The sequence below is a fragment of the Tachyglossus aculeatus genome, chromosome X2 (genome assembly GCF_015852505.1).
Source record: "Tachyglossus aculeatus isolate mTacAcu1 chromosome X2, mTacAcu1.pri, whole genome shotgun sequence".
Taxonomy (NCBI): Eukaryota; Metazoa; Chordata; class Mammalia; order Monotremata; family Tachyglossidae; genus Tachyglossus; species Tachyglossus aculeatus.
Window position 1 is genome coordinate 20,926,087 of NC_052100.1, and position 22,791 is coordinate 20,948,877.

At 43.7% G+C, this 22,791-nt stretch overlaps 1 protein-coding gene across 6 annotated transcripts in view; it reads right to left on the minus strand.

Annotated features, from left to right (window-relative positions):
• The window catches only part of CACNA2D2 (calcium voltage-gated channel auxiliary subunit alpha2delta 2), a 579,266-nt gene that overhangs the window by 497,763 nt on the left and 58,712 nt on the right, over window positions 1-22,791 (minus strand). The gene's annotated exons all lie outside the window — the stretch shown is intronic.

Below are 22,791 nucleotides of genomic sequence, written 5' to 3' on the forward strand. Positions count from 1 at the left end.
TAGAATGTCAGAAGGATGCAGCTTTGGCCGTCCCTGTTACTGTTGGACTTTGAGCCACGAGAACCCTCTAGACTGTAGACTCATTGAGGGCAGGTACTGTGTCTGTGCACAACGTACTGCTGTTTGTTTTGAATCTCTCCTTTCGTTTTGCTCCCGATCTGACCTAGATACTCCCCCAAAGTCTGAGAATGTATGTTAGGAATAGTCACATGGGAAAAACAGTTAATAATAAAGATGTCATACTGTTCTCTCCCAAGTGCTCAGTACAGTGCTCTGCACACAGTAAGCACTCAGTGAGAACCCTGAAACTCTGCATCTTTAGTCACGGTGCCTTATAGCTTTCATTTTATTCGGCATTTATCCCTGTCCTCATATTGTGTTTTTATAGTATTACTTTCTCTTTATGTGCCTGTCGCCAGCTCCCTTTCTCCCTTAAACAGTAAGTCACATGAGAGCCCATGTATTTTTTTCCTCAGTATCTTTATGTTACTTTACACACAGTAGGTACTTAATAAATACTATTACAAGCACTACTACCACCAACCCTTCCAAAAGCCTTTCCCAACATGACAGTCGGACAACAGGCACTCTGGTGTCTCCATTCCTACACAGTTCATCCTTGGAAAAGATTTATTAGCATTTTCTACCTTCATATTGGTTTGAAGTCTTAAATTCCCATTCATCACCAACCACACATTTTGCCTCCTATTCAGGTTCAACTTATTGAAGTTGTAGGAAAGTTCCTTTCATTTCTTCTTCAATTTACCCTTCCCACTGCACAGCATACTGCTGTTTGTTTTGACTCTCTCCTTTCGTTTTGTTCCAGATCTGACCTAGATACCCCCCCCCCCCAACCAAAGTCTGAGAATGTATGTAAGGAATAGTCACATGGGAAAAACAGTTAATAATAAAGGTTGTAATCTCCTCACCAACTCTCAAAACAGTCCATCACCCAAGACAGGTCCTCTAGGATACTTGCTCTCTGGGCTGCCAGCAGTAAGAGACATGTTTTTATTGTAGCATGAATTTGCTGATGACTTTTTCAAGATAAAAAAAGAATACAAATATCCAAATCATCTGGCAGAAGACAAAACTGATACTATGAACAAATGAATTGCCAAAGGCTTTCTCCAGGTTCAACCAAGGTTCTCTTCAAAATGCTGGGAAATCTATTCCTCTATTCCAGGAATGCTTTCAGAGTACCAGCTTCTGAACATCTGAAAAACCTCCATTTGTTCAAACAAGTGGAAAAAAGCCTGAAATCTGCATGTGTTTTCCTTTATATAAGCACCCCAGAACTTACTCTTTCTCATTTAATGCACATTAATAATAAAAGGCCTGAAGATGAATGAACAGCAAATTTGAAGTCAGTTCCCCCTTTACAGCATTGAAGATTAACAAGTGAGTCACCTGGGTACACAGAAGCTCCAATCCAACAAATAGAACCTGGTTTTCCGTAAATTTAGAGGCTTTCATCCCAAGAATTTGCCTTCTCAGGGCCAATCCGGTTTGGACAGCTAACAGTAATGGGACTTCACAGGAGTAAAGGGGAAGGCAGTCCCAGGAAATCCTTCTTGAAATATCTGTGTGAGCCCTGGGACAAGAAGCAGCATGGCCTAGTGGATACAGCACGGGCCTGAGAGTCAGAAGGGCCTGGGCTCTAATCCCAGCCACGTCACTTGTATGCTGTGTGACTTTGAGCAAGTCACTTCTCCATACCTCAGTTGCCTCATCTGTAATAATGATAATAATAATAATAATTATTATTATGGTATTTATTAAGCATTTACTATGTTCCAAGCGCTGTTCTAAGCGCTGGGGTAGCTACAAGGTAATCAGGTTGGACACAGTCCCTGTCCCACATGGGGCTCACAGTCAATCCCCATTTTACAGATGAGGTAACTGAGGCACTGAGAAGTTAAGTGTCGTGCCCAAGGTCACACAACAGACAAGTGGCAGAGCCAGGATTAGAACCCACATCCTCTGACTTCCAAGTCCCTGCTCTTGCTGCTAGGCCATGGACTGTGTGCCCCACGCGGGACACGGACTGTGTCCAACCTGGTTAGCTTGTATCTAGCCCAGCACTTAATACAATGTCTGGTACATGGTAAGTGTTTAGCAAATACCATAAAAACCGTGCTCTTAACCTCTCAGATACGAGCCCACTGTTGGGTAGGGACTGTCTCTATATGTTGCCAACTTGTACTTCCCAAGCGCTTAGTACAGTGTTCTGCACACAGTAAGCGCTCAATAAATACGATTGATTGATTGATTGAACTGTTTTCAAGTTTCCTAGACTTTTCGCCCAGCAATCAATTAATTGTAATTATTGAGTACTTATTGTGTGCAGAGCACTACACTGAGCCCTTGCTAGAGTACAATTTAACAGCGTTAGTAGACATATTCCCTGCCCATAACGAGCTTACAGATTAGAAGGGGAGACAAATGTATAAATATATATATTATAAATAAATAAATAATAAATAAATAAATAAATAAATAAATAAATAATGGATATGTACATAAGTGCTGTGGGAGAACTTTAGAGACTCAGAAATGGTTTATTCTCTGCAGTTTCCCTTAGCAAGAGAGACCATTTACATACTGTAACAAATACAACAGGTGAGGGAAAAACACCCATTATGTTCCCTCTGGGAAAAGGAAAAAAAATTAAGTTGAAAACACTGATTTTACATTTCTCTCCCTATACTAGGCTGAATTGGGACACAAAAGTTGTTAAATGTGGAAATTCAGTGGTGTTTCACTTCTATCCCTTTCCCTCTCCTGGTATTTTGCAACTATTAAATAATGTTCTGTCAGGCCCTTTAAGAGCATAGTTCTGCTTTCCACTGAGAAGCAGTGAAAGGAACTATTTTGACGAGCAGCTGTTAATGGAATAACCTTGTTAAAAAGAGAATTTCACAGTGGAGAAAGCTTTCAAAAGCCTCAGATTTTCAAACACACATCCATTTAGTGTTCATGTACAATCTAAAAAGCAAAATAAACCTTTGTTTGGTTTAGCCAGTTGGAAAGGAAATAATAATATTGATGGTCTTTTTTAAATGCTTACTACAGGCCGAGTACTGTGCCAAATGCTGGACTTTGTGCCAAATAATCTCATCAGAAACAGTCCTTGTTCCAGCCAAGGCTTATAGCCTAAGAAGAAGGACAGGAATTTTATATCCATTTAACAGGGAAACTGAGGCACAGAAAAGCTAAGTGATTCACCCAAGATCACACAGCAGGCAAGTGGTGGAGTTGAAATAGAACTCAGGTCCCATGACTCCCTGTTTCCATTGCTCTTTCCACTGGGCCATGCTGCTTTCCAAAGGTGTTTGGGTTTTTTGCCCCAATTCCTCCCTGAAACTTCCTCCCTTTTCTCTGGATGTTGCTGTCAGGACACAATCCTGTATTCCTAGCATCACGATCCTCTCCCATGGTAGCCAACACAACAGGACTTTTAATCACTTCTCCCATTCGATCCAGTGCAGCAGCTGCTAAGAGAAAGCAACTCATATTCAAATACAAATATCTGCAATAGAAGCTAGGAGAATACATAAAAATTACTGGCATGGTAATTGCTTTTTGTATAAATGTTCTTTTTAAAAGTTTTCCCCAGTGTGAAAGTCCCTCTCTTAAAAGAATACATTTGCTGCACATCAATTTATTCAAAGCCTGTAGATTCAGTATAATGAAATCCTCTTAAGTAAATATCTGATAAAGGAGTAAATGGTTACCACTTGACCCCAAGATCTGTGATTTTTCAACAGGATGGGCTAATGCATAACAGCAGGAACTTCAAATGTTCTAGCACAGAGGAGTAGAACCAATGAAACTTGGAACAAAAAGGCCAGTTTGCCAGGGGTCTAGGGCTAGTGCTATTATTCATTATTACCTTGAGAGACTTGGATTCCAATTCTCCTCCTTCTCCCTAATCCTCCAAGGGACTAGAAGAGTTGAAATCGCAACAGGCAGGCTAACATTAGGGAGCAGCAGTATGGGCTAATGGAAAGAGCACAGGCCTGGGAGTCGGAGGACCGGGGTTCTTATCCCAGCTCTGCCATGTGTCTGCTGTGTGACATTGGGCAATTTGACACTTCTATGCCTCAGTTACCTCATCTGTAAAATGAGGATTAAGACTGTGAGCCCCATGTGGGACAAGGACTATGTCCAACCTGATTAACCTGTATCTACCCCGGCATTTAGAATAGTGCATGGCACATAGTAAGCGCTTAACAAGTACCAAAATTATTATTTGTGTTACTACTATTCCCTCTCCACCACACTTTGAGGCTTGTGCTTCAGAGGACTGCCAAATCTACTTCACCTGTCCTGATTTGTCTCCTTCTCTGCAATCTCACATTTTCTCCTGCCTCTAGGACATCTCTTCGTGGATGTCCTGCCAGCACCTAAAGGCTTGGTATTTCCAAACCTGAACTCATCTTCTCACCAAAATCCTCTCTTCCATCTACCTTTCCCAATCACAGTTAACACCACCACCATACACATTCTCTCTGAAGCCCGTAATATTGGCGTTATCCTTTGTAGACTGTAAGATGGCTGTGGGCAGGGAACAAATCTACCAACTCTGATATTACTGTACTCTCCTAAGTGCTTAGTACAGTGCTCTGAAAACAATATGTCCTAAATAAATACCATTGATTAAGTAGAGCAGCTGACTTTCAGCTCATCCCAGGAAAATATTCCTAGATAAATGAATCCATAAAATTGGAACGCTGGCTCTAATCATGCCCCCAGCTTCTAGATAAAAGTCTCTCTATTCTGTTTGTCACGCACAGGTATACACAAAACACACACACACAGACATTCCCACCAAGAGAGTCTGAATTGGTTTCCTCTGCCCCACAGATGCCAGTGACAGCATAGATAAGGAGGGGGACAGGTGCAGGTAAAGACAGAGAAGAGGAAAAACAAAACAAAAAAACCTCCTTCACTCCCAGAATTCCAAAAGTGGCAGTGAAAGACTACAAGAGGAAGGATGCATGTGAATGCCAGTGTCTGTGAGCATTTGTAAATGACCCCTTCACTGTGAGTGAGACTTTTTAGCTCCACTAATTAATTGCTTAAGTACTTCTGCTATATCTCATTGACACAGAACTATCAATATCTTTACCTCATAGCACCCTTTTACCATTACCTGAAGGCATCCCACAAGCACTCTCTCCTGATCTCTCATGCACTGTCAGTCCCTTGTGCCCTTCCTCCCTCCTCCATTCATTCATTCAATCATATTTACTGAGTGCTTACTGTATGCAGAGCACTGTGCAAAGAGTTTGGGAAGTACATATTTACAGAAACCTCATTGTGAGACAATTTACACCATAAACCCATTCAGATCAGAAAAGCCACACAGCCCTTACTTTCTAATGCCTCACCTTCTCCCTTCCGATAAACAGCCACATAAATAAAGCCACAAGAAATTCCAGCCAAATTCCTCTGAGATCCCACTCCATCACTCTACTTCTTGATACTGGAGGTATTGTCCCCCTGCTTTTCTAAATAAATACCAACTTTTTATGTCTTTTCCATTTCTAAAAAGGGAAAGAGACAGGAAAAGTGGTCTACATTTGCTTTCAAAGTTTTTACTCCTGAAGCTCTCAGGCTACATTCAGACACCCTACAACAAGCAAAAGAGCCACAGGTGGCGTCACAGGCTCATGGGAGAGCTTGGGGCTGGGAGTCAGAAAGCCTACTCTGGTTATGGTCAGCCTACCCTTGAAGAATGACTGAAATCCACATGACTTCAAGTCAACTCATAAACTGGGTTGGGTGAGGGAAGACAACTTTGAGCCTGGCTCAGGCTGGAATGGGATGGCCTGTTCACCTTCCACAACCCTAACCTGCTGAAATGGTGTCTGTACCTGTCTCTGCTTCCCTTCAGGCCTTCTTGGATGTTGGGCCAGACCTGAACAGGATTCTGAGGCATATCCTTGCTCTGTGCCTCAGTTTCTTCTATCGGCAAAGTAGGGCTAACAAGCCCTGTCTTCCTAAGGACACTGTGAAGATCAATGGGCAGATGTCTGCAAAATACTTGAGGTTGCCTGGAGAAAGGGGCAAGATTAATGCAAGGTGCTTTATTACTCTGTTTGGGGCTGTTAGTCTGCCATTTTCCACAAACACTAAATTCTCTCTTAAAGGAGAAGGAAAAGGCTGCACTAAACAAGTTAGTGGCCAGCCTGAAGGCCACTGGAGCATGGTTAAAGATGCTTTTACGGCAGCACTAAAGGTGAGTGAACACCAGACCTTTTTGATTTTCTGCCTGGTCTCAATAAATGCTGTGCTTGCTGGCACCCAAGGGACTGCTGTGGTTTGTCAAAACCAATTAATTCTTTTCCTAGGAGTGCTTCAAGTACTTCAGGATATTGTCCAATTGCAGCTACCACCATCACCACCACAGATCCAGAGAGATAGGTAGACAATACATAACAGCACAGACAGAGAAAAATTAGGGTGATCATGAATTTCCTTACAGATCAATCAGAATGTCCCAGGGATTGCAGGGTTTTGCAGAAGCTTTTCTGCTCTATGCCCTGGGTTCAGAGAGATTACCCTATTCTTGAAATATTTCAAGGGAAAGGGGCTCCGATTCCAGTGTCTGTCATCAGCCTGAAAGTTCTTCCTAGGGTCTAATCTAAGTCCCTCATGAAACAATTTAATCCTGTTTCCTTTTGAGACTGTGAGTCCCATGTGGGATAGGGACTGTGACCAACCTCAACCCGATTTGCTTGTTTCCACCTCAACACTTAGTTCAGTGCCTGGCACACAGTAAGTGTTTACCAAATACAACAACTATTATTATTATTCTTACTTTGTGCTGTCTTTATGGAGGTATAGAATAGCTGGCCACCAGCCTCCATACACTTGAAACCCATCATTTAATCTCCTCAACCTTCTCCAGACTAAACAGACCTTTAGTTTCCCCCAGGAGACTTGTTTCCTGGCCCTATCAGGTTTTTCGCCTGTTCCCCTCTGGCCATTTACATTCCTGAAGACAGAGAAACAGTGACAAGGAGAACTCAGCCAAATGAGCACACTGGACCTACCAGTGAAGGGAAATTCCACAAGGAAGTTCCAGGAAACAAACTTAAGGAAGCAGCATGGCCTAGTGGTAAAAGGATGGGTCTGGAAGTCAGAGTACTTGGGTTCCAATCTCAGCTCTGCCACATGCCTGCTGATGGAGGTGCTTATAAGCAGGAATGTGCCCATGAGGTGAAAGAGGATGGAAAAAATTACAAACTGGACAGAAACATCTAAAAGCCCGAAAACGTGGATTCATTTATTCAATCATATTTATTGAGCACTTACTGTATGCAAAGCACGTACTAAGCGCTTGGGAGAGTACAATATAACAACAGACACATTCCTGCCCACAACAAGCTCACAGTCTAGAGGGGGAGGCAGACAATAATATAAACAAATAAATGATCAGGTAGAAATTAAAAAGTAAAATAGTCATCCTACATTTAAAGTCTCCTGCGCTAGTTTTCACAGACCCACAGAACATATAGATCAGTGAGTTGAGTACCTGGATTCCTAATCCCAGCTCTGCCACCACTATGCTGTAGGGCCTTAAGCCCCCTAACTTCCATTTCAGAACCACCTGACCTCTCGTGAACTCCAAACCTCTTGAAGTGCTTTATGTACATATCTTAACTAACCTAATTTTTAAGCAGTAACTGATGTACACATTCCCTTTCCCATCTTCCTCCTATCTACCAATTATTGATGTGTTTCCCCTACTAGACTGTAAGCTCTCTGAGGCCAGGGACCATGTCTACTAATTCCCGGCTCTGCCACTTGTCTGCTGTGTGGCACTGAGCAAGACACTTAACTTCCCTGTGCCTCAGTTATCTCATCTGTAAAATGGGGATCAAGATGGGGAGCCCCATGTGGGACAGGGCCTGTGTCCAATCTAATTTGCTTGTATGCACTCCAGAGCTTAGTACAGTGCCTGACACATAGTAAACGCTTAATAAATACCCTAATTATTATATCATTATCACTCTCCCAAGCACTTAATGCAGAGCTCTGCACACAGAAGGTGAGTGTAGTCTGACACCATTCAGCTTTGTGGCCCAGGGACCCACTAGCTGGGGAACCAGTGCAGGATTTTCACCCTCCAGTACACCTGTCTCTAGTTAAAGGCATTGTCCCCATCCCTTTGATGTGCCGGCTTTTTTTTTTTAATGGCATTTGTTAAGTGCTTACTACGTGTCAGGCACTGCACTAAGAGCTGGAGTAGATACAAGATAATTACGTTGGACACAGTCCATGTCTGACATGGGACCAACGGTCTTAATCCCCATTTTACAGATGAGGTAACTGAGGATCAGAGAAGTTAAGTGAATTGCCCAAAGTCACACAGTGGACAAGTGAACCCAGGTCCTCTGACTCCCGGGCCTGCGGTTTATCCACTAGGCCACAATGCTTCTCAAGAACCCTGCTGATTCTTTCGGTAACTATACTAGGATGCTGGGATGGAGGGGACTGTGGCTTTTTGAGGAGTTTTCTTCCAGGGACCTTGTTGTATTGTCGATGGAGGGTGGAGATAACAGATAGACCTTCAACTTTGCATGGTGCTGAAAGTCCCATTGTCACCATACACTATCTTCTAAGTCTTCCAAAGGTCAGCTGGCCTTTTCAATTTTTTTTTTTGCTCCAGGCCCCATTGGACAGAATACTGTCTAGGTAGCAGAATTCAGTAACTGCTTTAAATTCTGTGCAGTCGATGAAAGTCTCTGATTGCTTGTAGGGTTTCCTGGACATAGGTTGTATTTTAAGTCTGAAGAAACCAGAAATTCTATCATCTACAAAGCAATCCATAATCATTTGCATAATTTTTTGGCTATGTGCCTCCAGGGCAGTCAGCTGCATCTAGCAGTTACCCAACCACTGTTTCAAAGACTTTTAATGATGCTCCAAGTCTGCTGAGCTGGAACTTTTCTGGTGATCATAATTATATCCCATCACCTTCCACTATATAATAGGCCTTCGTAAACCTCCCTCCTGTCCCCCATTCCCAAGATATAACTTCCATTTGTAGATGGTTCTGATGAAACATGATGTGTCTGTGGGGTGCCAACTTTCTCCTCTTCTTTGTGCTGGAAACAATTAATCCTAGTGGACCTCCAGGGATAAAAAGGAGTAAACTAGCTTCATTCCTTAAATTAGTTTCATTCCTTCTGCAAGCTAGAGTCAAGGCAAGCCCTGGTTTTGCCTGGTATACACAGCTCACTACCTGCAGGTCTGAATAGTACAGGTTTATCTACGCAGAAACCAATCAAACAGCGAGAGTTAGCGAGATATCAATACATGCAGCCATTTTCCATTACCACATGCTTATCCACTTTCCCCAATTGTGTTTAAGTCAACTCACCAAGGCAATCCTCACTAAATTAAATAATGATAACAATAATAGTAAACAATAATCCGGGGGGGGGAGGGCACAGTCATTGTCCCTCATGGGGCTCACCATCTAAATAGGATGGATGACACAGGTGTTGAATTCCCATTTTAAAGAGGAGGAAACTGAGGCCCAAGGTCACACTGCAAGTAAGTGGTATGGCAGGATTAGAATCCAGGTCCTTTGACTCCCAGCCCCGTGGTCTTTACACTAGGCCTTTGCTGCTTCTCTTTACCAAAAGGAAAAAAACAAAGAAAATCCCACAGAACAATTCCTTGATAGAGAAGAAAATCACCTTGAGTTGAAAGGGCAGATGAAGATGGTGAGTCAAGGCCAGGAAATGAAATTCATAAAGAAAAAAAGAGAGAAGAGTAGACAGGAACAGGAGCCGCCAGTCTGTTGCCCCTGCTTCCATGCTTTTAGTCTTAAGTGGAAAATGATGTGAACTCTGTCCATGCCTCTCCAGCTTTCAACTGACTGCCCATCTCATCCAGTCCCACCAGCACTAGCCATTGTTTAGAAGATTAGCTAGGATGGCTCAATGTGGGCAGGGAATGTTTCTACCAACTTTATTATAGTGTACTCTCTCAAGAGCTGACTACAGAGCTCTGCACACAGTAAGCACTCAATAAATACCATTGATTGATTAATAGCAGTTGTCACCAGGAGACTATCCAGTAGTCCTGTCTGCTGCTCTTGAGGGCTGCCCCAGAAAGGAGATCTTTCTCACCTCAGTCCTATCATTTAAATTGTTTTACAGGGGCATCAATATCCATATTGATGATTCTGTTGGCTCATCCATCCACCTGCTTCCCCACACTTTTCTACTCTGCTTTTATCCTGCTCCACTCCACATCAGCTACTCCCCAACTTGAACACACCCTGGATTTTATTGTTACGAGACACTGGCCCTGATTTTCCTTCACCAATTCTGAGTTCTTCAAATGTTGTCTAGTTGTTTCCAACCCACCGAGACTCCATGGACACACCCTCTTCAGAACGTCCCCCTTTCTGTCATAAAGTCGCTCTGGTATGTGCATCCATAGAGTTTTCTTGGTAAAGATATGGAAGGGGTTTACCACTGCCGTTTTTCCATGCAGTAAAATCTTGAGTCTCTGCTATTGTCTTTGATTGACTTGTACTTCCCAAGCGCTTAATACAGTGTTCTGCACACAGTAAGCGCACAATAAATACAACTGAATGAATGAATCAACATTTTGTTCTCTTGATCATCCACTTTTGACTCTTTCCCATATGTCACTGCCTCCCAGCACAGGTGAATCGGCTTTGTCTGACGCTTTGGCTTAGACCTTTCCATTATGGGTAGCACTATGTGGCATACCTCTAAGCCTCATCAGCGAACACAAATTCTCCTGCCACGATAAGGTGTCGATTCATAGGAGAATTTTGAATTACCACGGTCTAATTATACCCTCTCTACTAAACACAGCAAATTTGCCTTCTTGTCCTGCCACCAACCCAATCCTGGAACACCCCAACAATACAAATAATGATAATGACCATAATTATAATAATAATAATACTAGTAATAATAAAAATAATAATAGTTAAGCACTGTTCTGAACACTGGGTTCCAATCCCAGCTATGCTACCTGCCTGCTGCATGACCTTGGGTAAATCAACTTGTCTGTGCCTCAGTTTCCTCACCTGTAAAATTTTTTCTATCTGCATAATGAACAGAATTGCACTTTATTCTCTTACTGCCTCAGACGAGGATTGTGGGGATGAAAGATTCGAAGAGATGAGGCCTATGAGTAAGTTCCTTGTGGGAAGGAGTCTATCTGCTATCTCTGATATAGTGTACTCTCCCAACTGTTTAGTGGTGTGCTCTGCACCCAGTAACCACTCAATTTCATTGACTTTAGTGAATCACCTTTGATTTATGGTTGGAGCAAGAATTGACTACTCTGAGTCCCAGCGCACTGTGTCTCCCTTTATGGGGCACTACGATTTTTAATTTTAATGAGAGAAAGAGAGAGAGGGGGAGAGACGGACTCCTTTCCTTTCCTTATCACTCCCAGGATGCTTCAGAAACCCGAGATTGCCAATGTGCCTCATGTTAAACTGGGGCCTGGAAAAGAAGTTTAGAGATGACTGATGAAGGATTTACAGCAATGTCGTTGCTGAAAATGAATGCCAAGGCTTTGCTTGCAGCCAGGTTTCAGGGCGGGAAATCAACTGGGAAGGTGTCCTTCCCCTTCTTGCAGCCAGGTTTCTTGATGATAGATGTCTGCTTTGTCCAATGGCAAGAATGAAGGGTATTAATGACAGGGAGGAATCCAAGCTAATACCAAGGTCGTGAGATTTGGGGACAGAGAAGATGATGGTATTGTCAAATGTGATGGGAAAGTTAGGAGGGAGGATGAGGAGTTCTGGTTTTTTTCGTATTGAGTTGCAAGTGCTGGTGGGATATCTGTGTGGTGATATCTTGAAGTAAGACAAAATATGAGAGGCCAGGGCTGACTAGGTAGATTTTAAAAGCCATCTGCCCAGAATAGAGCCATGTGGGTCATCCAGGGCAAAGAGTAAAATACAGAAGGAAAGCTAGGAAAGGAGCCTGAGAAGTCAATGTCAGAGAATGTCAGAGAGGTGTGAAGATAACCAGGTGGTGAATAGCAAATAGGCAAACCAAGATTGGATGGGAATAGTTAACTGTGTTGCAAGCAGTCAAGAAAGTGAAGAAGTTTAGGGCAGATTAGGGCCCATCGGGCTTGCCTATAAGAAGATCATTGGAAACTTGGTGCCCATGGTTTCAGGAGAGTGGAAGAGGGTGAAAACTTTAGTGTAGTGAGTCGAGACTAGAGTTAGTTTGAGGAGAGGAGGTAGAGGCAGTTGATGTGAGCAACCCTTTTGAGGAGTTTGGACCGGAATGGGGGCAGGCAGATGAGGTGAGAACTGGAGATTATGGTGGGATCCAGAGATGGCTTTTTTGGCATAGGGAGATTTGAGTATCTTTGAAGGGGAAGAGAGTAACTGGTTGAAGATGGCAGGGAGGGAAGAAATGTGACAAAGCAGTTCATCATGGAGGCTCCTTGTGGGCAGGGAACCTGTTTACTAACTCTGTTTTATTGTACTTTTCCAAGCACTTAGTACAGTGCTCTGCTCTCAGTAAGCACTCAGTAAAAGTCATTGATAGGAGAGAGAGGAAGTAGAGATACTGAAAGCTTCAGCACTTAATTAATATGATTAATTGAAAAAGGAATGAAAACCTGGCATAGTTGGTGAGGTTCGTGGGCCTGGGAGTCAGAGGAAGGTATGTACTGATGCTGGGCAGAGAAGATGGCAGAGTTGGTTAGGGTAAATTTGAACTGGCAGAAATTGGCACGGTTTCTGCATTCACACCAACAGTCCTCAGGTATACAAGGGCTACTTAGACCATGAGCTCCCATGTTGGGTGGAAACTCTGTCTGACCTGATTAACTTGTATCTTCCTCAGTACCCTCCCCCCAGCAATCTTCAAAGCCCATCTCCTCCAAGAAGAGCCTACCTTAATTAACAGCTCAGTTCCCCACCCTATTCTCCCTCCCTTCTGTGTTACCTATGTTCTTGGGTTACCCCTTAAGCATTTTTGATACACACCCACCTACACAGCACTTATTACCTTGTTGCTTAATTTAAATATAATTCAATGTCTGTCTCCCCCACTAAATTGTAAGCTTGTTAAGGACAACTTCCAACTGTACTATACAGTCACACGTGCTTAGCATAGTGCTCTGAGCACATTAATTATTCATATACCATTGAGTACTTGATTTATTGGGACTGATTTGGCTGTATTGTATATACCCCAGCACTTGCATAATAAATATCATGAATATTACCCTTAACAGCAGTAGTAGTATTGTTATTAACTAACTTTGCTAGCTGGTAGCCATCTGCTCTCCCTTTAGAATTCAGAAAAGGAGAGCAAAGAGAGGTCAAATACAGATAGACATCTTCTTTGCAATCTCCCCATCCCCAAAGATTTGTGGAGTGGTTTTTTTGCTCTCCTTCTAATACTCCTATCTGGACTCCCAATCAGTGAAGCTGCCATTTGAATTATCTGTTCTACTCGTGGAAGATTTGTCCCATGCTTTATACGACCTCATGAATTTCCCCCACTGAGTGTAAAAGAAAAGAACCATATGGAGAGAATAAAAAGACAATTAACTTTCCATTAAAGAATAATATATGTGTGTTTTTAAGGAGGCGAACTCTAACAATCTTGGGCCACAGATTCATTTGAGAAAGTCGAGTGTGTTGTTGATGGTAGAGTTGTTTTCTTTTTATATACACATATATCTATTTTAAACCTTCTGGTCCTAATGAATTTTGTCTTATATTAATGTGGCACCACACTGCCTCTCAGAGGGGGAAAATACAGAGTCAGAGCATAAATGAGATCATTAACAAGACCAGAATCCAGAGAATGTTGTTCATGTGGCTCCATAAAAAGGAAAAACCATGGACCCTAATGGGCTTTATTTGGCATCCAGAGGACTTCACTGGCTTTAGCAGTTGCTTACTAGTTAAGATGCCTGGCAATGCCCATCCTTGCACCTGGTATGCAGTGACTTCTATGAAGAGAGTCTGGGGCTTTCCAGATTGGGTCTTATAGTATTTAGCGCAGAGTAAGCCCTTAATAAATACCATTGACCAACTGGCTGACTGGAGTCTAGTTACATAACCATCTAGGGAGTAAGGGAAAACAGCTTTGCAACTGAAGAAAACAAGAGAAGCAGCATAGCCTAGTGGAAAGAGCACAGACCTGTGAGAGAGGACCTGGATTCTAAGCCCACCTCTGCCAACTGCTTGCTGTGTGATCTTGGGCAAATCACTTAACTTCTCTTTGCCTCAGTTCTCCCTCCTACTTAGACTATGAGCCCTATGTGGGGCAGGGGCTGGGTCCAATATAGTTAACTTGTATCTAACCAGCTTTTGACACATAGTAAGTGCTTAACAGTTATCATTAAAAAAATTTGGAAGGACAGCTAATGCAGAAGATACTTTGTTGGACCCTACAACAGTTCCAGTTCTGCAGACAAAGGCTGGTAACAAGGGGTAAGACCCCAGGACATGATGCAGGATAATAATAATAATGGCATTTATTAAGCGCTTACTATGTGCCAAGCACTGTTCTAAGCACTGGGGAGGTTACAAGGTGATCAGGTTGTCCCACGGGCGGCTCACAGTCTTAATCCCCATTTTACAGATGAGGTAACTGAGGCACAGAGAAGTTGTGACTTTTCCCAGTCATACAGCTGACAATTGGTGGAGCCGGGATTCAAACCCATAACTTCTGACTCGAAAGCCCATGTTCTTTCCACTGAGCCACGCTGCTTCTCTAGCCACAGGATGTGGCTCTAGGCAGACTACTTCTGGGCAAATACAACAAGACTCTTTAAAAGGATGTTCTTTTGCATCACTATTTCCTCCCCAAGATCTGCCCTTGCCCAGTAGCTCTCTGCTTCATAGGTTGCTCAGTTGCGATTGAAGACCATCCCTATATCAGAATGGTTTTGAACAGGGGGTCTGGCTCTTCTTCAAGTCTGTCAGGAGAACTTATAAAACCATAACCTTTGCATGCAGATTGGTTTCCTTCAAAGTCATTTTTCAAACCATATGTCTGCCCCTAAGGGCCCTCTCCTCACTGGCCTTCTCAGCATATGAAAAACTCCCTGGGGACACTACATGAGATGGGAACCATTTCAACTATATTTCAGTCTATGCCTGGAGCAGACTCCAGATGTGGCACTGCAAATATTAATTACACATGCACAGAAAACTTCCACTCAGAAGGTGGTGAGGAGGAGGGAAAAGAAAGGAAACTGGGAATAAAGAGACAGTAACAGTGGTGAGCTATCAGCTTGTACTTTAAAATAGTTTCCAATCATTAAGGACATGATTCATGGCTCCAAACTTTCATTTCAGGCAGTGTTTGAGAAATAGAATTGCAGTCCTCGTGGAAGAGTTCTAAGGGAGAGGCAGCAGCTCAACTCATTAGCAGAATTTCCTTGCCCCTTACCTTTCCCCACTACATACTCTAAGACTCCCACAGTATTCTTGTTTTAGAGCTACTCCACCTGCTACCCCATGACCAAAATTACACGTTTCCAACCCATTCCATCCTGTGTGCTTCTCCATTTCAGTCAATCACTGGTATCTGAGTGCTTAGGTGCTCAGAGAGTACAATACCACAGGGTAGGTAGACACGTTCTTTGCCCCCAAAGAGCTTACAGTCTAGAGGGGTAGACTGTCATTAATATAAATATAAATACAGAGAAGCAGTGTGACCTAGGGGAAAGAGCACAGGCCTAGGATTCAGGGGATCTGGGTTCTAATCCCAGCCCTGTCAATTGCTTGCTGTGTGACCTTGGGCAAATCACTTAACTTCTCTGTAAACTGTAAAATGGGGATTAAATACCTGTTCTCCCTCCTACTTAGACTGTGAGCCCCATGTGGGTCAGGGACTGTGTCTGACCTAATTAATATTCTTCTACCCCAGTACTTAGAACAGTGTTTGACAGATATGTACGTAAGTGCTGTGAGTAATTACTATTTCTGGTTAGCACTTTTAAAAAAATAAGTTAACAGTACTTATTGAGAACCTACTCTGTGCAGGGCACTGAATTCAGGGCTTGGGGGACTACAATAGAATTAGAGGACCTAATTCCTGCCTTCAAAGGAGCTTCTGGTCTAGCAGGGAAGATTCTCCCTATTTTAAAGGGGCTTAAACTGAATCAGCTCTCAGCACTAAGAAGGCTTGTCTAACAGTGCTTTGCACATAGTAAGCGCTTAATAAATGCCATTATTATTATTATTATTCCAAAATGCAAAGCAATGTTTAATGATACTACAAAACTCAGAAATGCTTTCTGCTATCCATTATACATTCTTACTGAAGTGATTTGTACCCCATGTTCAGGTGATTCTTATTTCCCTGAGGACTTCAAGTCACCAGTTCTAAAACCTCAGGAAAGCGAAGGAAAGGGTGGGCCAGACTGGGGTCTTTTGCTGGACATATGGAACAAACTCGGTCCTAATTCTCCTCAACCTCTCGATACCACATTCCCTTCTTCTAGAAACTATCTTAACCTTGCCTTTTCTGTCTGTAACTTATTCTAGAGTCAGTCTCCTCTGCTAGATTTTAAACTCCATGAGGTCAGGGATTGTCTACTAATTTGATTGTATACTCCCAAGCACTGAATCCAGTGCCTACCCTTGCTAGGGGCTCAATAAGTCCCATTGATTAAAGTGTGAGCTCTTCAAGGGCAGAGTCTTTCTCTTCCCCACACCATGTAAATCTGACCCCCCCTACTCACTACCTCCCAGGTCAGAGTAATATGCCGTGTGCCCATGAGGAGCTTCATAAATGGACTATCTAATGAATATGCCTTCTGGTCTTCATTTTCCCCTCTGTTAAAAGGGTTTAAGCTAACTCAGCTCTCAGCATTAAGAAGGCTTCTAATGTGTTTTGCTAAATGCAAAGCAGTGCTTAATGATACTCCAAACTCAGAGACACTTTCTGCCATCCATTTTATGTTACTGAAGTGCTCTACATCTCCTTCCTGTTCAGGTAAGTCTTGTTTCCCTGAGGCTTTCTAGTCACCAATTCTAAAACCACAGTAAAGCCAAGGAAGGGATGTCGTGCACTGGGGTCTACTCAGCCCTTTTGCCAACTGAAATAGTTCTTGGCATCATTTTATGGGAACCCAGATGCTTGATAATATTTTCAGAGTGCTCTGGTTTTTCCCTTCTAGCGATAGAAGGGAAAGAGATGCAGAGAAGCAGTGTGGTGTAGTGGATAAAGCCCAGGCTTGGGAGTCTGAAGGTCATGGAATCTAATCCCTCCTTCACCTCTTGTCTGCTGTGTTCCCTTGGGCAAATCACTTGACTTCTCTGTGACTCAGTTACCTCATCTGTAAAATGGTGATTAAGACGGTGAGCCTTGTATTTACCCTAGTGCTTACAACAGTGCTTGGCACATAGTAAGTGCTTAACAAATACCATAATTGTTATTATTATTATTATTATAGGCAAGATCAGAATTTCCCTATAAGCAAAGCCCACTCCTACACCCTTTCGGCTGAGGCACAGAGAAGTTAAGTGACTTGTCAAAGGTCAGACAGCAGAAAAGTGGCAGAGTCATTCATTCATCAATCAATCAATCATATTTATTGAGCGCTTACTGTGTGCAGAGCACTGTACTAAACACTTGGGAAGTACAAGTTGGCAACATATAGAGACAGTCCCTACCCAACAGTGGGCTCACAGTCTAACAGGGGGAGACAGAGATCAAAACCAAACATACTAACAAAATAAAATAAATAGAATAGATATGTACAAGTTAAATAAATAAATAGAGTAATAAATATGTACAAATGTATATACATATATACAGGTGCTGTGGGGAAGGGAAGGAGGTAAGACAGGGGATGGAGAGGGGGACGAGGGGGAGAGGAAGGAGGGGGCTCAGTCTGGGAAGGCCTCCTGGAGGAGGTGAGCTCTCAGTAGGGTCTTGAAGGGAGGAAGAGAGCTAGCTTGGAGGATGGGCAGAGGGAGGGCATTCCAGGCCCGGGGGATGACGTGGGCTGGGGGTTGATGGCGGGACAGGCAGGAACAAGGCACGGTGAGGAGATTAGCGGCAGAGGAGTGGAGGGTGGGGGCTGGGTTGTAGAAGGAGAGAAGGGAGGTGAGGTAGGAGGGGGCAAGGTGATGGAGAGCCTTATAGCCGAGGGTGAGGAGTTTCTGCCTGATGCACAGATTGACTGTTAGCCACTGGAGATTTTTGAGGAGGGGAGTAACATGCCCAGAGTGTTTCTGGACAAAGACAATCCAGGCAGCAACATGAAGTACGGATTGAAGTGGGGAGAGACATGAGGATGGGAGATCAGAGAGAAGGCTGATACAGCGCCCCCTCCTACCTCACCTCCCTTCTCTCGTTCTACAGCCCACCCCGCACCCTCCGCTCCTCTGCTGCTAATCTCCTCATCATACCTCGTTCTCACCTGTCCCGCCATCGACCCCCGGCCCACGTCATCCCCCTGGCCTGGAATGCCCTCCCTCTGCCCATCCGCCAAGCTAGCTCTCTTCCTCCCTTCAAGGCCCTACTGAGAGCTCACCTCCTCCAGGAGGCCTTCCCAGACTGAGCCCCTTCCTTCCTCTCCCCCTTGTCCCCTTCTCCATCCCCCCATCTTACCTCCTTCCCTTCCCCACAGCACCTGTATATATGTATATATGTTTCTACATATTTATTACTCTATTTATTTTACTTGTACATATCTATTCTATTTATTTTATTTTGTTAGTATGTTTGGTTTTGTTCTCTGTCTCCCCCTTTTAGACTGTGAGCCCACTGTTGGGTAGGGACTGTCTCTATATGTTGCCAACTTTTACTTCCCAACCGCTTAGTACAGTGCTCTGCACACAGTAAGCGCTCAATAAATACGATTGATGATGATGATGATGATAGGATGAGAGCTTGAACGAGCAGGGTAGCGGTTTGGATGGAGAGGAAAGGGTGGAGCTTGGCAATGGTGCGGAGCTGAGACCAGCAGGTTTTGGTGACGGCTTGGATGTGAGGGGTGAATGAGAGAGCGGAGTCGAGGATGACACCAAGGTTGTGTAAGAATTCTTCATTCATTCAATCGTATTTATTGAGCCCTTACTGTGTGCAGAGCACTGCACTAAGCACTTGGGAAGTACAAGTTGGCAACATATACAGACGGTCCCTACCCAACAGAGGGCTCACAGTCTAGAAGATGGGGCTCACAGTCTAGAAGGGGGGGCTCACAGTCTAGAAGGGACTAGATACACAGTCTAGATACAAGGTCAGCAGGTTGTACCACACGGTGCTCACAGTCTCAATCCCCATTTTCCAGATGAGGTAACAGGCCCAGAGAAGCTAAGTGACTTGCCCGAAGTCACACAGCTGATAGTGGCGAAGCCGGGATTAAAACCCACAACCTCTGATTTCCAAGCCCGGGCTCCTTCCATGAGTCACGCTGCTTCTCTACTTGTTCTGCTTGGTTGTCTGTCTCCCCCTTGAGTCAGGATTAGAACCCAGGTCCTCTGACTCCCAGACCCATGCTCTTTCCATTAGGCCATACCGCTTCTCTAAATGCAGGTATGGAAGCTAGAGAGATCTCCTGGGTTCTTAATACCCAAACAGAGAGGATTTTTAACAAGTCAATTAAGAAACATATAACAGAATTCCAGTTCATAAACACCTCTCCCTTTCCTAAGCATCTTTTTGCCATATGCTTACACCAATCATCTCTTGCAGTGCCTAATTCTTACTAGAGGGCTACAGAGACAGAATTGAAGTACGGGGGTAGGAAAAAGTAGAGGAAAGAGGAGCAGCCAAAACCATAGGAGCTCTTCCACTGCTGCTAAGTTTTCAGGGCAGATTTAAGTGAGCCCAGGTGTTTGGAAACCACCCCTCCACAGTTAAATTTAATTTCCATCTGGAGGTTGCGCTTCAGGGCCAAATTTGAAATTGAGCATACTTCAGGTTTGTCAGACTCACATCCCCACACCTCAAGCAAGCACAACTGTGAGTTCCAGGTGGGACAGGGCCTCAGTCTGATCTGATTGCACTGTTAACTACCCCAGGTACTTAACACAGGGCTTGGCACATAGTAAGTATTTAACAAATACTATTTTTTATTATTATTACAACTGGTGGGTCTGTGAAATAGCTGGTCCAGAACAGAAAGATGAAATGATAGAGAGTCTGTCCATGAAGGATAGACCTGAATAGGCCTTAGATCTATTTTAAATCTATTTGTTATCAAATTACAGGGATGTTATTCATGTTGAGATGTTGATTGAGATGCACCACCACAGTTAGGGAAAGGAAAGGAGTAAAAAGTAAAAGAAAAGTGATGGCCCTGCCTTGGTCTCTAGTCATCACCACCAGCCCCTCCTTTCTTTGCCTCATCTAGAGGCAACCACCATCACTAAACACTTCTTTAAAGCAACCTGCTAAGTGCAGCTGCCAAATAGTCAGCAGGAGTTAAAGAGCTGAAAAAGCAGGAGAGGAAATCTGAACATCCCGACTGGATTACTGCACCAGCCTCCTCTCCAATCTCCCATCCTCCTCTCTCTCCCCACTTCAATCCATACTTCACGCCGCTGCCCGGATCATCTTTGTGCAGAAACTCTCTGGGCATGTTACTCCCCTCCTCAAAAATCTTCAGTGGCTACCAATCAACCTACGCATCAGGCAAAAACTCCTCACCCTCGGCTTCAAGGCTCTCCATCACCTCGCCCCCTCCTACCTCACCTCCCTTCTCTCCTTCTACAACCCAGCCCACACCCTCCGCTCCTCTGCCGCTAATCTCCGCACTGTGCCTCGTTCAACCCCCAGCCCACGTCATCCCCCTGGCCTGGAATGCCCCCCCTCCGCACATCCACCAAGCTAGCTCTCTTCCTCCCTTCAAAGCCCTACTGAGAGCTCACCTCCTCCAAGAGGCCTTCCCAGACTGAGCCCCCTCCTTCTTCTCCCCCTTCTCCCCCTCCCCATCCCCCCGCCTTACCTTCTTCCCCTCCCCACAGCACCTGTATATATGTTTGTATGTATTTACTACTCTATTTATTTATTTATTTTATTTGTACATATTTGTTCTATTTATTTTATTTTGTTAATATGTTTTGTTTTGTTGTCTGTCTCCCCCTTCTAGACTGTGAGCCCGCTGTTGGGTAGGGACCATCTCTATATGTTGCCAACTTGTACTTCCCAAGTGCTTAGTACAATGCTCTCCACACAGTAAGCGCTCAATAAATACGATTGAATAAATGAATGAACATCCTGCAGGGCAGCAGCCTTTCTTGCCTTGGAAATAAGGGGCAGTGGTGGTGGAGAGGGTGGAAAGGAAAATATCCATTAAACAAAACTACGCCAACCATCTTAGTCTTCCAAGGGCCTGGGGGTCTTCCCCTCCCCAGAGAGAGATGCTCAGAGTTTATATATCAGACTGGATAAAAATTCCAGCTAGATAAATTTGATCGTGAAGTTCATCTTCCTATGACTTGAGAGGAACAAATCATCATGGGATGTAAGTGACATCTACCCTTCTAGTAATGTCATATAACACGTCATTTCTAAAATAAGAAACCACACCCACTAGGGAATGGACAGGCAAATGATCCTTGCTGGATAAAGGGAAGTAGGTGGTCCCAATGGGCTGTATTTTAATGGTAAGAAATAAACATGAGTAACAATGATAATTAAAAAAAAAACTTTCTTGTGCAGGCAGCCCTCCGGCAGGACAAACTCTTCAGTGTCACCACAGTCTTGAACTCCATAAACCCGGCTATAAATTTGATTCCTTAGATGCCACAACCTTTAGGTGATTTCAATCAATAATAAAAGAATAATTTAATCAATAAATAAAATCTGAAAAATGCAAGAAGGGCTCATTGATCATGCTTATTAATTACGGGGTCATTACCAATACTAATTTCATCTGAATGAATGAATGAATGAATTCCTAAAAGAGTTTTTGCAACTAGGTTCCTCCTGGGGAGTAATGGGGGGGGGGGGGGGGCGCCCATGGGCTGTGTCTTTTTTTAAAAAAAAATGGTATCAGTTAAGTGCTTATTATGTGTTAAGCAATGTGCTAAGTGCTGGGGTAGATTCAAGTTAATCAGATCAGACACAGTCCTTGTTGCATAATGGGCTCACAGCCCATTTAACAACTGAGGCAACTGAGGTCCAGAAAAGTGAAGTGACTTGTACAAAGTCACAAAGCAGGCAAGGGGCAGAACCAGGATTAGAACCCAGGGCCTCTGACTCCTTGGCCCATGCTTTTTCCACTAGGCATGATGCTCCTTTAAAAATTCTTAAAGAATTAGAGGGGAGTGGCAAAATCTAAATTCAGAGACAAACTCAGACTGGTAAACTACAGTCTTCAAGAAGTAGCATGGCGTAGTGGATAGAGCATGAGCCTGGGAATCAGGAGGTCATGGCTTCTCATCCTGGCTCTGCCACTTGTCTGCTGTGTGACCTTAGGCAAGTCACTTCACTTCTCTGTATCTGTAAAATGGGGATTAAGTCTGTGAGCCCCTATGGCTTCAACTACCACCTCTATGTGGATGATCCCCAAATCTACATCTCCAACCCTGATCTCTCTCCCTCCTCCAGTCTCGCATCTTCTCCTGTCTTCAAGACACCTCTTCTTGAATGTCCTCCTATCACCTCAAACTCAACTGCCCAAAACAGAGCTCCTTATCTTCCCACCCAAACCCCGTCCGCTCCCTGACTTTCCCATCACTGTAGATGGCACCATTATCTTTCCTGTCTCATAAACTGCAAATCTTGGCTTTATCCTTGACTCCTCTCTCTCATTCAATCCATCACTAAA